This window comes from Agelaius tricolor, unplaced genomic scaffold, assembly GCF_023055355.1.
Source record: "Agelaius tricolor isolate 1412-34295 unplaced genomic scaffold, bAgeTri1.0.p SCAF_5, whole genome shotgun sequence".
NCBI lineage: Eukaryota > Metazoa > Chordata > Aves > Passeriformes > Icteridae > Agelaius > Agelaius tricolor.
In genome coordinates this window covers 19987931-20000408 of record NW_027269265.1, presented here as the reverse complement: position 1 = coordinate 20000408, position 12478 = coordinate 19987931, and positions in this window count along the sequence as shown.

The following is a 12478-nucleotide window of genomic DNA, read 5'->3' as shown; positions in this document are numbered from 1 at the left end:
TCCTGTTGTCTGCTGCCACTGAGATGGATAGAGCTCGGGTTTACTCTTGAGGCAGTAGTTATGAGCAGGTTTGCTGGTGGCTGAGACAATAGGCTGCATATTTTTAAATTGTATCAAAAAGGACCTATTATTTAGGACTTCTTATTACTGTCAGTGTCACAACATCTTGCATTATTCAAAGAGAGCACTGCTTCCATCCGTCAGTCTCCCCTTTGCTGTCAAAGATGCAAATACAAGTTCTCATTGCTTAGGGGAAATTTGTAGTATAAAAGGGAAGGAAGAAAGATGCCAGGAAAAGTTAAATGATATATAGGAAGAAAATCCTCAGGGGAAAGAGCAACTGGAGCCTTGAATTTTTATAGTTGCCGAAAAGAAAAGAAAAGAAAAGAAAAGAAAAGATAAAAGAAAGAAAGTGCTAGAGAATTTACATCTGTGTATATATGGATGTCTGTTTCAATCTAAAGCTGGGATGCTAGAAATTGTGGTGGATGTGTCTCAGAGAAAAAAGGGAAACTTATGCTACAAAGACCAATGATTAGGATTGTGAAAACAAAGACAAGATCAAATAGGTTAAGAGGGGGCTGTAAAAATAAATTATATGGCAGTTGAGCACATTTTAGAATATAGTAGTAGGGAATATACTTGGTCAGACTTTTGTAATACCTTTTCTCACTGTAACTGTTGATTTATTGAAGCAAGATTTTATGGAACCAAAGACTGGTATTGGAGGCACTTTAACTCATAGATTGTTTTAGAAGGGTTTTCAAAACTAATTTCAGTATTGCTTCAACTCTTTTTTCAACAATTTTTTCCAGTTTAAAATTATATTTGATAAGAAAATTAATGAAACTTTGTGTATTTTAAAATTGTTTAAATTATGCATTTTGAGATACTGCTGGAGTAAGCTTTCTTCTATGCACCACAGTATTTGAAAATATATCTTTTCAGTCTTGAACATTTTTGAAATTGCTAGTGTTGATCCTACTTAGAGATGAAAATATTTTGAAACATTTGTGTGTTACTGAAACACTTTTCCTGTGAAACTAGAGCACAATAATTCTCCCTCTGCTACACATGCATCTGCCACTCTCATTGAAGAAACTTCATTTAGAGGAATCCAGTGGCCTATCCAAACAAGCCCTCTGTGACTTGAAAGTGACAGCACGGGATTTAAATCAAAGATTATTCTGGGTCTACAGATTCTGTGCAATGTTCCCTGGGCTCAGACCACAAGAAATGCTGGCATTGTAGGGCGTGCCAGCCACAGAATATAAGGAAGCCAGGGCACTTCCTCTTCTATTTCATGCTCATCTTCAGAGTCTGCTCAAGGAATGATTGCTTCTGTTGCTTTTACCATCAGAATTATGGAGAATAGTCTTTTACATTTGAACTGGGACTTGGGCAAGTGCTGCCCTGAGGGAAGGGCTGCAAATGCAGTGTGGCTGTTGACTGAATTTTTTTTTTCTGTGATGCTGCTCACAGCACTATTTGAAAAAATATTTTAATTATAAAAAGTAAGCATAAAATGTTATTCCAGTATTTTTAATTTGTGAAATCTTAGTAAAAAATCAATTCCTGGGTGTTTTTCAAGGAAACACTGCAGCCTGAAGAAATTAAAACAAAACAAAGTGTGGTGTTTGTAGGTTGCCTTTAAGTGAATTCTGTATCACTGCACCTGACTGTTGCTCTCATGTTAGCTTGAGAAATGACTTTTCCATCTATTAGCCTGAAAACTCTTTCAGCCAGGGAAGGGACAGAATTCCATAAAAGAAATTTATTATATTTCAGGGTTTGCTGCTGAATTTTAGCTTATTTTACAGGGAGAAAATGGGAATAGATTCAACAGGAATATAAAAGCTATTAGAGAAGAGACCAGGCTGAAGTGTATTTCATTTTCATTAGTGCAAAGACTTTCCATCTCCTTTAACCTGCACTCTCACCATATTCACAATGAAAAACAAAGGGTTCAATTTGCTCTACAGCACTGGTAGAATTGAACTAATTGATTAACAGCAATTTCCCCCATCAAATAAATGGAGCAATGTGATTTCTGACAGGGACAGAAACAAAGCTCAGAAGCTGGTAAGGATACTGGTTTTGAATACAAACAGGCAGGAACCAAGGACAGGAGTCTCAACACAAATGAAGCTGCTGGGCAAACAATTACTATGAGCCTGCAGAGGCTTCTTTTAGCTCTTAAACTGCTCCTTCTTTATGACAGTCTGAACTGAGTTTAAGCAGCTGTCCTAGGTAACTGAGCTAGCCTTGAGCACAGGCAGCAGGGCACTTAGGAGAGGAAAATGATCTCCTGGCCTTGAAAGTCCCTTGCCACAAAGCAAGCTACTTCTGCACTTCTTTCATTTGCAGTGGAGACTTGGTCCTGGCTCCCAGTTCACTACATTTTGTTCTTTTACTGAAATTCTATTCCTTCAATAATTCAGAGCCCATGGGCCTTGAGCTCTTTCCCTGCTTACCCATCCTCCTTTCAGTGACCCTCAGTAAAAGCACACTTCTGAAGAGTGTTTTAAATTTTTCATGTTTTTTTTTTTTGTTGTTTTTCATTTTGAGGTGAGATCTTGCTTTCTTCCTTGGATTCTCCTTTGCCACTTTCTGTAATGTATTTGTATCTCACAGTAAATATGATTATGGAAGAACTAGACCAGCTATGCAAATTAGCAAATTAGCTTGGAAGAAGCAGGGTTGGGTACTATGCTAGCAAAGAAGTCAGTAGCGTCCCTTAAGATAAAACAAATAAACTTCAACCATATTTTTAGGCCAAAGGAGACAGAAAAAAAGACTACAAAAATGAGTAGTGTCTGGTCCAGTTTTTTAGACATTGCTAAGTTGATTTTTTGCACTTGAGTCAACTAATAGTGCTCTTGGGCATTTTCTTTGACTTTGTAAACTCAGATCTTTGGCAGTGTTGTGTGGAGGTCTCTCAGTCTGTTCTGATTACAGAACAAGCCTAAGATGACTTCTCTGCTCTTTTAGAGGCCTAATATTTGCCGGTAGTATTCCTCTGGATCTCTCTTTTTTTTCCCCACATAGATGTGCAAATAAGGTTACAAGTAGATTGCTTACTGATGGGATAGCATATGAAAGCTCCACCAGAGGAGAGTAGACCTGATTACCTCCAAGAACATTTAGAATAGTTGCCATAACCATAATGGGAATAATCTTCCCATAGATAAAAATTTAATAAGAAACCTGTAGTAAAGAAATTGCAGACCAAAGATGTAAGCCTTCTATTGCTTTGGTATAGAATCATCACCTACATTTAAAGATTAGGAAATTAATAAGAACATGATACAAAAAGAAGGAGAAGAAAAATCTATGGTTTGTGCAAAACATTAAAAATTGTGGCAAGGAATGGAAGCTGGCAGAAAATAGAGGGCCAAAAGTGCAAAGAAAGGCAAGGGAATGCATAAGTTAAGGTGGATATTAAGGAGCAAAACACAGGGGGTTTAAAAAATGGTAGCTGAACAAAAATGTATAAATACTTTCTCACAAGAATACTACTAGATGAATAGAGGTATGTATGGGTAGGTTATTGAAAGTAGTCCTTCAGGTAAAAATCCAAACCCTTGAAAGCTATTTTGTTGGTATTGCTTGTAAATGGTCTTTAGGGGAAGGAGGAGAATCTCTCAAGACCCAGCTTTAGTAGAAATATCAAAATATTCGTCCTTTTCTTCCATCTCTTGAGTTTGTAGAATTTCAGTATTGCTGTATTTGTGTGGAATGATTTCCAAAACATTTCCCTGAGGCTAGTGTAGTCAAGATGGTTTACCAATGCAGGAAGAGATTTTGCACCTGTATGTTCTCTCCCATGCTCCATTTCCTTTATGCTCTCAAAGCTTCCTGGTGTTTGCCTAAAGTTAATTCATCCCTTCCCACCTCATAGGAAAGAGCTTTTCCAATTGCACTTTAATTGCCTCAGTGTTAATCCCTGTTTAATAGTGTTAAATTTTGCAGCAAATTAAAACCCAATTTCTGAGTTTGAACTGTATCATGTTGTGCAAGTTACATCTTGACATTACTGTGTGCCCAGCTGCCCGCGTGATACTTCATATCCTGAGGAGCGTTTCATGGCTCTTTGAACGCAGCAAAGCACCGATGTTAATCCTCTGCAATTGCCAAACTAGAAACTGTGAAGAGCAAAAGCAAAATAGTTTCCACAAAAGTTCTTGTGAAAATAACTGGGCTGAAAATTATTGCATGGTGGTACAGACTGGAATCCTGCAATCCTCATAGAGGCTGACAGAGATGCTCTTGGAGAGCAACTTTTCCTCATAGTGCCCCCTTGTTTTCGGGTACACCTACCAGTTGCTGGCCTCCCTGCAGAGCCCACAAACAAAAACCTGAGGTAGGAATGGAAGGGATGAGAAAAGGAACTTGTGTTCACTCTAAGCCAGAGGGCTGAAAGCCCTTACTGTTTCAAGTATTTTGTAAAAATTCTGGAAACTGAAAGAACCTGAAAAATGTTCACTTTTCAGGCATATATTGGACCATGAAATGTGTAGGCTCTTCTCTTGCTGTTTTTGTTTCTGGCTTACAAAAGCAGCCCAACGGATATGCAGAACGAGCACAAATACAGTAAACAGCTTTAATGAAAGGGCTCTACCTAGGGCAGAGAGCAATGGAACTGACAAAGAGATCTTCATGCTGTCTTTTGATTGATATGTGTACTTAATTGAGTGCCACATCATGTACATGTTGTGTGTGTTCTGAAGCACACAATAAGAATTTCCCACTAGCAAGTGACAGCTCTGAGCATAAATAAATCATTTCATTGATCGTGGAAAGACTGTGGGTGGACTTGTGGCAGATCATTTGCAAGCCACTGCAAACACAACAGTAGTGGCAAACCATTTCTCCGCCATTCACAGCTCCTTTCAGAATTATTTTACCACTCATGTGCTTTACAAGATGAAATGGAGAAACTGTGGGCTGTTACCGCAGGCTAAAAAGTGGTCTCCTTACCTCTTTACTCAGTTTATGTACTGACAGTGAACCCTTTCTCTCTTTTTTTTCTTATTGGGACAGAAAACAAATGCAATTGATACTGCTACACTGACTGCTCTGTTTGGAGGATTGTGTTCTGAGAGAGATTTTTTCCTGAATGCTGCTGTGTCTTAAAGTGTTTTCAGAAGTGATTGGGTGAATGTAGAACACACATGGTACTCTGACACCTGCCTCTAGAGGATCCTTGATACAGTGACACTAAGCATGGCTTGTGCTGTCCTCTCTGTGGTTCACAATCTACTGATACATGATCATTAAAAACAAAAACACCTTTTTTTTTTTTTTTTTTTTTTTCAGTAGGATTACACTACAATGAGACAGACAAAGTCTCACTAGGAAAAAAGGTGCTGCTTCCTTTGGGACCCTCCCCAGCCAAACTCCTTTCCCTTTCAGAGCTGGACTGGCAAAGGTGACCACTATGTCATGTCTTCCACTGTAAACAATTCCTTAGTTCCCCGGAAGCAAACTAAGTACAGAATATTTTTTTGCCCTGCACTCTCAATGCAAGGTCTCCAGGTGTCAGTCTACCAGTTTGCATTTTCTTAGACAATCCAGCTCTCTCTTCAAAGAGGTTATTGTAAGGTGGATTTGGATCATGCTGATCAGACTGGAAGGTCACTGATGATATAATGATGATCAGGAGAAGAAAGTAGACTCAATTTCATGGTAAATTTTGCAGCAGAGGAAAGGTGGTGTACCTGAGTTTGTATTCATGTAGTACAGTTCCTCTTGGCCATGCTGAGCACTACCATAAATGAAAGTCCTGTAAGTAATGTTGGCAATACATAAAGAATTAAAACTAGCTAGTCACAAAGTGAAATCGTACTAATAATTCAAAAAGTCAAGTAGCAAGACTGTAGAGGTCAATTAAGAAAACTACTTTCATATTGGATGGAAATCTTGACCACTGGCCATCCAACAATTTCTCTTGCTTGCAGGGATCAGCTGTAAAGGTAGAGATTTTAAGCAGCTTAGTTAGAGTTTGAGCCAAGTGTCACTAAAGTTAGTGGACACCTTTATGCTGACTTCAAAGAGCTTTGCATCAGATGTTTAATTTCAGTCAAATCAGTACCTGTGCAGTATTTGAAAAGTCATAGATGGGAAAATGGGAGAAAGAAAAAGAGAGACTGGAACTATCGTTTTACCAATTACCCAGAAAATCCAATTAAGTAGTGATTTAAAGAAGTTGAAAGCAGTGGAGTTAAATAATTTTATTTCCCTCAGTTAACAATAACACATTAGCTTGTTAAGATGAAGATCATTTAAGAATCTAATATGCTTTTCATTATGTGAGCTGTTTGCTTGTGCATGTTAACTTTAGTAGGGAAACCTGAGTAGTCAATTTTCTTTTCCTCAGCTGAAGCTTGCAGATTTGTGTATTTCAATACATTGAAGAGATTATTTCTTAAAAGATATTATATATATATATATATATACACACACACACTTATATACATATGTATTTATATACTCTTGAAAAGCTCTTTTTTATAGATTTAAAATAGAATTGCAAAATCATGGTTTTTGGCTGAACAAAAAATTTAATTTAGAATCTTACAGTAATATGTTAATTATCCTGGCTCATATAGGCCTCTATTCAGTCTTAACTTAGCTTGAAGTTTCAAGTATTCTCTCCTGTATTTCATGTATTGCTTCTGATTAAGTTCCAACAATAGCAGGCACAAATGTGTTACACAATTTGCACCTTGACCTCACAATTTGTGTACTGCTATGTTTCATTATTTATGGGATATTAAAACTTTAAAAACCATGATTTAATAAAAGCATCTATATCTTCCTGTGGGGTTACCACATAATTATGGTTGCCATATTCTCTTTACATTTCATTTTATATGTCTCTTTTGTAGGACATATCAAATGTAACCATCCTGAGACGGTGCTGCCTAGAAAGACAAGAGTTAGTAGAACAATTAAGTGCATTATATTTTCTGGCTAATTTTTAGTCTCTTCCTATTAATGCTGAAAGCATGCACAGATTATGTACTTAAAATATTTTTGCATTTCCAGGAAGATTATTGTAATTGAAAATATGCAAGCAGTACTAAGATACTTAAGATATTGCATATTATTTATTGCAATGGAATTCTTGAGACTTTTCTTGAAGTTTCCAAGAGCAGAGCAGATTATTTTTTTTTTTGTAGAAGAGAATGGTATCATGAGTTAAAAGATAGGAAAACAAAAGCCATAGAATTCTAGAAGGGAAAAAGTTTCTACTGTAATATCACATAACAGAAAGTGAATCTTGAATTCGGGGCTTAACAAGTCATTTGGGGAATATTTAAGCAATTTATTAAAATATCAGCATTGCACTTACAGGAGACGAGATTCTGAAGATGAACCATAGTATGGCTGGGACACACACAAACCATTCACAGCCTCACCTCACTCCTCAGCCAGTGGAACTGATATGGTTCATACAGTCACAGGTCTAACCTACCAAATGGGTTTGTATGTATATCCATATGGACTTTATATGTACTCCATCCATGCATTTGCCTTGTATTGGCTACTGTGCATATCCTTCTTAATTCAGTCCTTGGTCCCTATGGAATAAGATTGTCAACAGATCTTTTGCATCATGCGACCCCAGACCGAATGCGGTGTGTATATTATGGCATCCTGTCAAAACAAGGCAGCTTGGGTTTTACCAGTCAAACAATGAAGCTGTGGGTGCCAGGCCAGTCTAAAAGGAAGGAGACCAGGGAAAGGAAGTACTGGCAGACAGATTGCAGGACAGTCTATGAATATATTTCAAGAACAGTGAAAACTGTATCCTGTTTCCTTGTACTCTGGGAAATCCATAGCTGAAATAAAGTTCAAGATTTTTGTTTATAAGTAAAAGGATACAGGTGAGGAACTTAGACATCAAACTATGCATTCTGTAGGCTTCATGATCAGTTTTATGAAGGCTTCAGGAGTAATATGATCCTTCTTATATTTAAAGGCCTTAAGTGTTTAAGGTAAAATATTGAAGAGGCTAATGGAGGATTAAATTAATTAATTAATGGAATGATTAAAAATTATCTAAATTATCTGAAGCTCTGAGTGCTCTCAGCTCCTAGAAAGTGATCTAATATACCACACCTTCAAGACACTATCAGAGTATAGAAGCTATGATGGTCCAGCACTCTGGAAATTACATGGTTTGCAGACAGAGGCAACTGAGAATCTGTGTCTGAAGGTTTGCATTGTGATACCCAAGCATGTGCATGAGCTAGGACTATGCACCCTAAAACATGCATATTAGCTAAGTGTCTTGTTTGTATTGAAGATCTTTTCATCCTTTCCCTTCTGACTTCTGTAAGAGTTTTTTAAGCACTTAAATGTCATGACAGGACACATGTGCTGTGTTTTTTAACCACATAAATGTCATGTGCTCATTTATTGCAATAGTGTAAATTTGGTGCATTTCTGTCTGGAATAAATGAAAGGTATTCACCAAACATTAGTGTTGTGGAGACAGACTGAACTTGCACAATACATGTGATATACACACAACTTTTTTTCAAGGTAAAAAGGAGACTAATTTTTTTTTTTCTTGTTCCTTTAGTAGATTCCAGATTGTCACTGTCAGTCTCGGCTCTTTGGTATTGTCTAAATCTAGTTGCAATTAAATAAGAATGTGATTTCCAAAACACTTCATAGCACAATCACGTCCTTTGGCTCAGCCAAGTGTGTACTTGAGGAGAAGAAAACAGAGAAGTGTCTTCAGCCCAAGGACATGGAAAGTGTAACCCTTCAAACTGACTATCAATAATTAAGGTCTTTGATGCTTTGAATCATTTAGATGATAAGATTGCTTTGAAGTAAATAAATAACAAATTAGAATTTGTGGTAGTCACAGGTGTTTGGCACGACTGCTTGTAATCAAAAGCAAAATGAATGCATTTTACTCTGTGTAATTAGAAAAATAAATGAAGTTTATATGCAAATTGTAAAGCACTTTACTAAGAGATAACCGGTCAGACGGCTTTTTGTAATTTAAACTTTCATTTATGGGGAGAATTTGCAAAGTATCCATTTTCAATGCAATTTCAGTGCAGCTGCTTGAACTATCTTAGTCTTCCTAAGAGAGAAATTCAAACATCATTGGTACCATGCCAATCTTTTTACAGCACAATGAGGATAACATATGCATTTTTAAACTTGTCTTTCTTTCCCCACCTCTGAAATGATAGCAAACAAAAATCCCTGAAGGTTAGGTGAAATTACTTGATGCCAGTAAATAGGTAAATAAATAGAGAAACACTGGGAGATAAATAAAGAAAAAATCTTCTGATATGTTTCAAGCATTTTTTGAGATTGAAAGTTAATATTGAAGAACAATGAGGGTTTTTCACCAACCTTCCACAGTCAAGGGAATATTTCCCCATTGGCTGGCATTGCTGAAGCAATCTCAAACATTTCCATTTGGAGTATTGAAGTCACCTTCAAAATTCATGACTGACAGAGAATGCATGAGGTAGAAATTGCTTGGAGTAGGTAAGCCAAGAAGAAGATGGATGAAAGTGTCTTAATAATGAAATGGGATTTCTGTGAAGGGACATGAGATAACAGATAAGAGATTAGTCCAAGGAAATATGAGACAGTGGGATAAACAGGAAGAGTGTAAAAGCACCAAGAAAAATGCAGATTCAGATACAGAAACTGAGAGGAGGATTCAGAATAGGTGTGTGGAGAATGGAAAGCCTAAGGTAGAGGAGAACAGAGGAGGCAATGCATGAAGCCATGATGAAATTGGTTTTTTCAAGGTTTACTCTTCAAAATGAGGTCAGTAAACTTCAAGATATTGTAACTAAGAAAAACAGCTGACATAGCTGACAGAATTAGCTGACAAAATTAAGGTTTGATTTTTTAAATCTTGAACCATTGCCTAACCAGTATGGAAGATATCTTCCCAGTGTTCAGACATATTAAGTTATCTTTGTAACCTATCTGAAAGAGAAAGGTGGAAGAAATTTCTTCTATCCTCTGAATAGCTAGAAATGGCTGCAAATCTGTGATTGAGAGTAATAAATCACACTCAAAATTCTCTCTGAGTCTCACTTCTTGCCCTAAATTGTTAATATTGCTCTTGCTATTGGTAGAATTTCTTGTCTTTTGAAGGAAAAAAAGACCAAATTCTGACTAATTTTAGTAATACCAATCATGCTTTTTGTAAATACTTTCAGGAATCTCTTACTTGAAAGGTAGTGTGCAGTTAAAGTGTCTTAAATGCTCACCTCCTATATTGTTGAGCCAGCAGCCAAGCCCCAGGTAGTCACTTGCTCACTCACTCACTCCCCCAGCAGAGAAATTGGGGAGATAACTGGAAGGTAGAAGTTACAAAGCCCATGAGCTGAGATAAAAACAATTTAATAGGGAAAGTAAAAACACACATAAGCAAGGCAAAACAAGGAATTAATTCACTGCTTCCCATGCCTGGCAGGTGTTCAACCATCTCCCCATCACAGGTAACAGTGATTTGGGAAGACAAGTCAAGGCAACACTTCAAAAGTTTCCCCTTTACTTCTTCTTCCCCACACTTTCTATACTGAGAGAATTATGTCATATGGTCTGGAATATCCCTTTGGTCAATTTGGGTCACTTGTCCTGGTTCTGTCTACTCCCCACCTCCCAGGCAACCCCAGGTTCCTCAGAAGCATGGCAGTATGAAAAGCAGAAGAGGCCTTGGCTGTGTGCAAGCCCTGCTCAGCAATAAGAAAAACATCTCTCTGTTTAATCAACCTTGTGCTCAGCACAATCCTAGACAAAGCCCCATACCAGTCACTGTGAAGAAAATTAACTCTACCCCAGCTGAAAGTTGGTCAAGGGCAGGTTGAATATGAGTCAGCACTGAGCTGTGACAGCCAAAATGGAAAATGATATCCTAGGGTGCATCAGGCACAGCATTATGAGCCAGTTGAAGGAGGGGATTGTCCTGCTCTACTCTGTGCTGATGCAGCTTCATCTCCAGTTCTATGTTCTGTTTTGGGCACTGCAATATAAGAAGGATTCTAAGCTATTAGAAAGCGTCAAAAGGAGAGCTACAAAGATGATGAAGAGTCTGGAGGAGAAATCATATGAGGAGTAGCTGAGGTCACTTGTTCACCCTGGAGGAGACTCATGAGGGAAAGTGGTGCGACAGGCACCCATCCCTTCTCTGTGGTGACCAGAGACAGGACTCGAGGGAATGGCATGGAGCTGTGACAGGGGAGATTTAAATTACATGTTAGGACATGGTTCTTCACCCAGAGATTGGTTGAACATTGGAACAGGCTTCCCAGGGAAGCAGTTATAACACCAAATCTGACAGAGTTTGAGAAGCATTTGCACAAAGGTCTCAGGCACATCAATTATCCCTTGTGAGCCTGCTCCAACTTAGGATATGCTATGATTCTATGATGCACTCTTTTCCCCTACATTTCACAGCAGCTGACCTTTTGCTTTTATATGGCATCTATTTTTTTGATTAATATTACAATGCATCACCTTTATGAGCAGTTATGCCACCTCTCTTTCATCAGGCTTTTGTTGGAAGTGACTTCTATGACTATTAATTATTTCCCACAGAATTCACCCCCAGCTAGTAACCATGCTTATTAAGAAAAAAAAATGCATCTGTAAGCTTTTGCATAATTAACCTGTACATATTTCTTAGGGGGAATAGCTATAAGATTATTTATGTCACAGTAGGAAAAATTATTCAGAAAGGCCTAAGGATTCTTTTTACAAAACTTTTTTGTAGTATTTATTACAGTTTAAAACCTTCTTAGTGGAAGTCTCAACCATCATAATTTGTACTAGCTGTGAAGTATTCCTTTTAATACCTTTGCTATTGACCAATACTTTGACTACAGAAAATTCTTGATGTGTAGCATCAAGTATCTACTATTGTTGTATTATTGTGGTGATTGGAGGAAATCCTAAAGCCACAAGTGCAGAGATGTCAGCTGTAGTGAGCTGGCCAGATTTTAGTGGAGACAGCTTTTTATTCAAGTGTGTTTGCTGTGCCAGTTCCCTGCAGCACTTCCCTTTTTCATTGCTATAGTCTGGTGCTGCTATCAACCAGGTTCCATGTTCCAGCCTAGCAGTGATTTCATTAGTGACAGGTAAAATGATCAAGAAATGCCATTTTTGTCTTCCCCTTTTCTGCAGGTGTTTAGATCTTCACAGCTGCAAGTGAGGAAACGGACCCTCTTTTCCTAGAACTACAGAGGGTATTCTGTTGGTAGAAATTTCTAATACAGAATTGTTTCAATTGTATTGTGCACTGTTCATCTGTTTCCTCCTTACTTGGTATACTTCTCTAAAAGCTTTTTAAAGGAAGGCTCATAATTCTGTTTAGGCTTTGCTTAACAGAAAGGGGATCCTGGTCATGTCTGGAGATCACAGCCATTATCAGAATAAAATAAAACATTAAAAAACCATGGTAAATACATAAGCACATTTCATT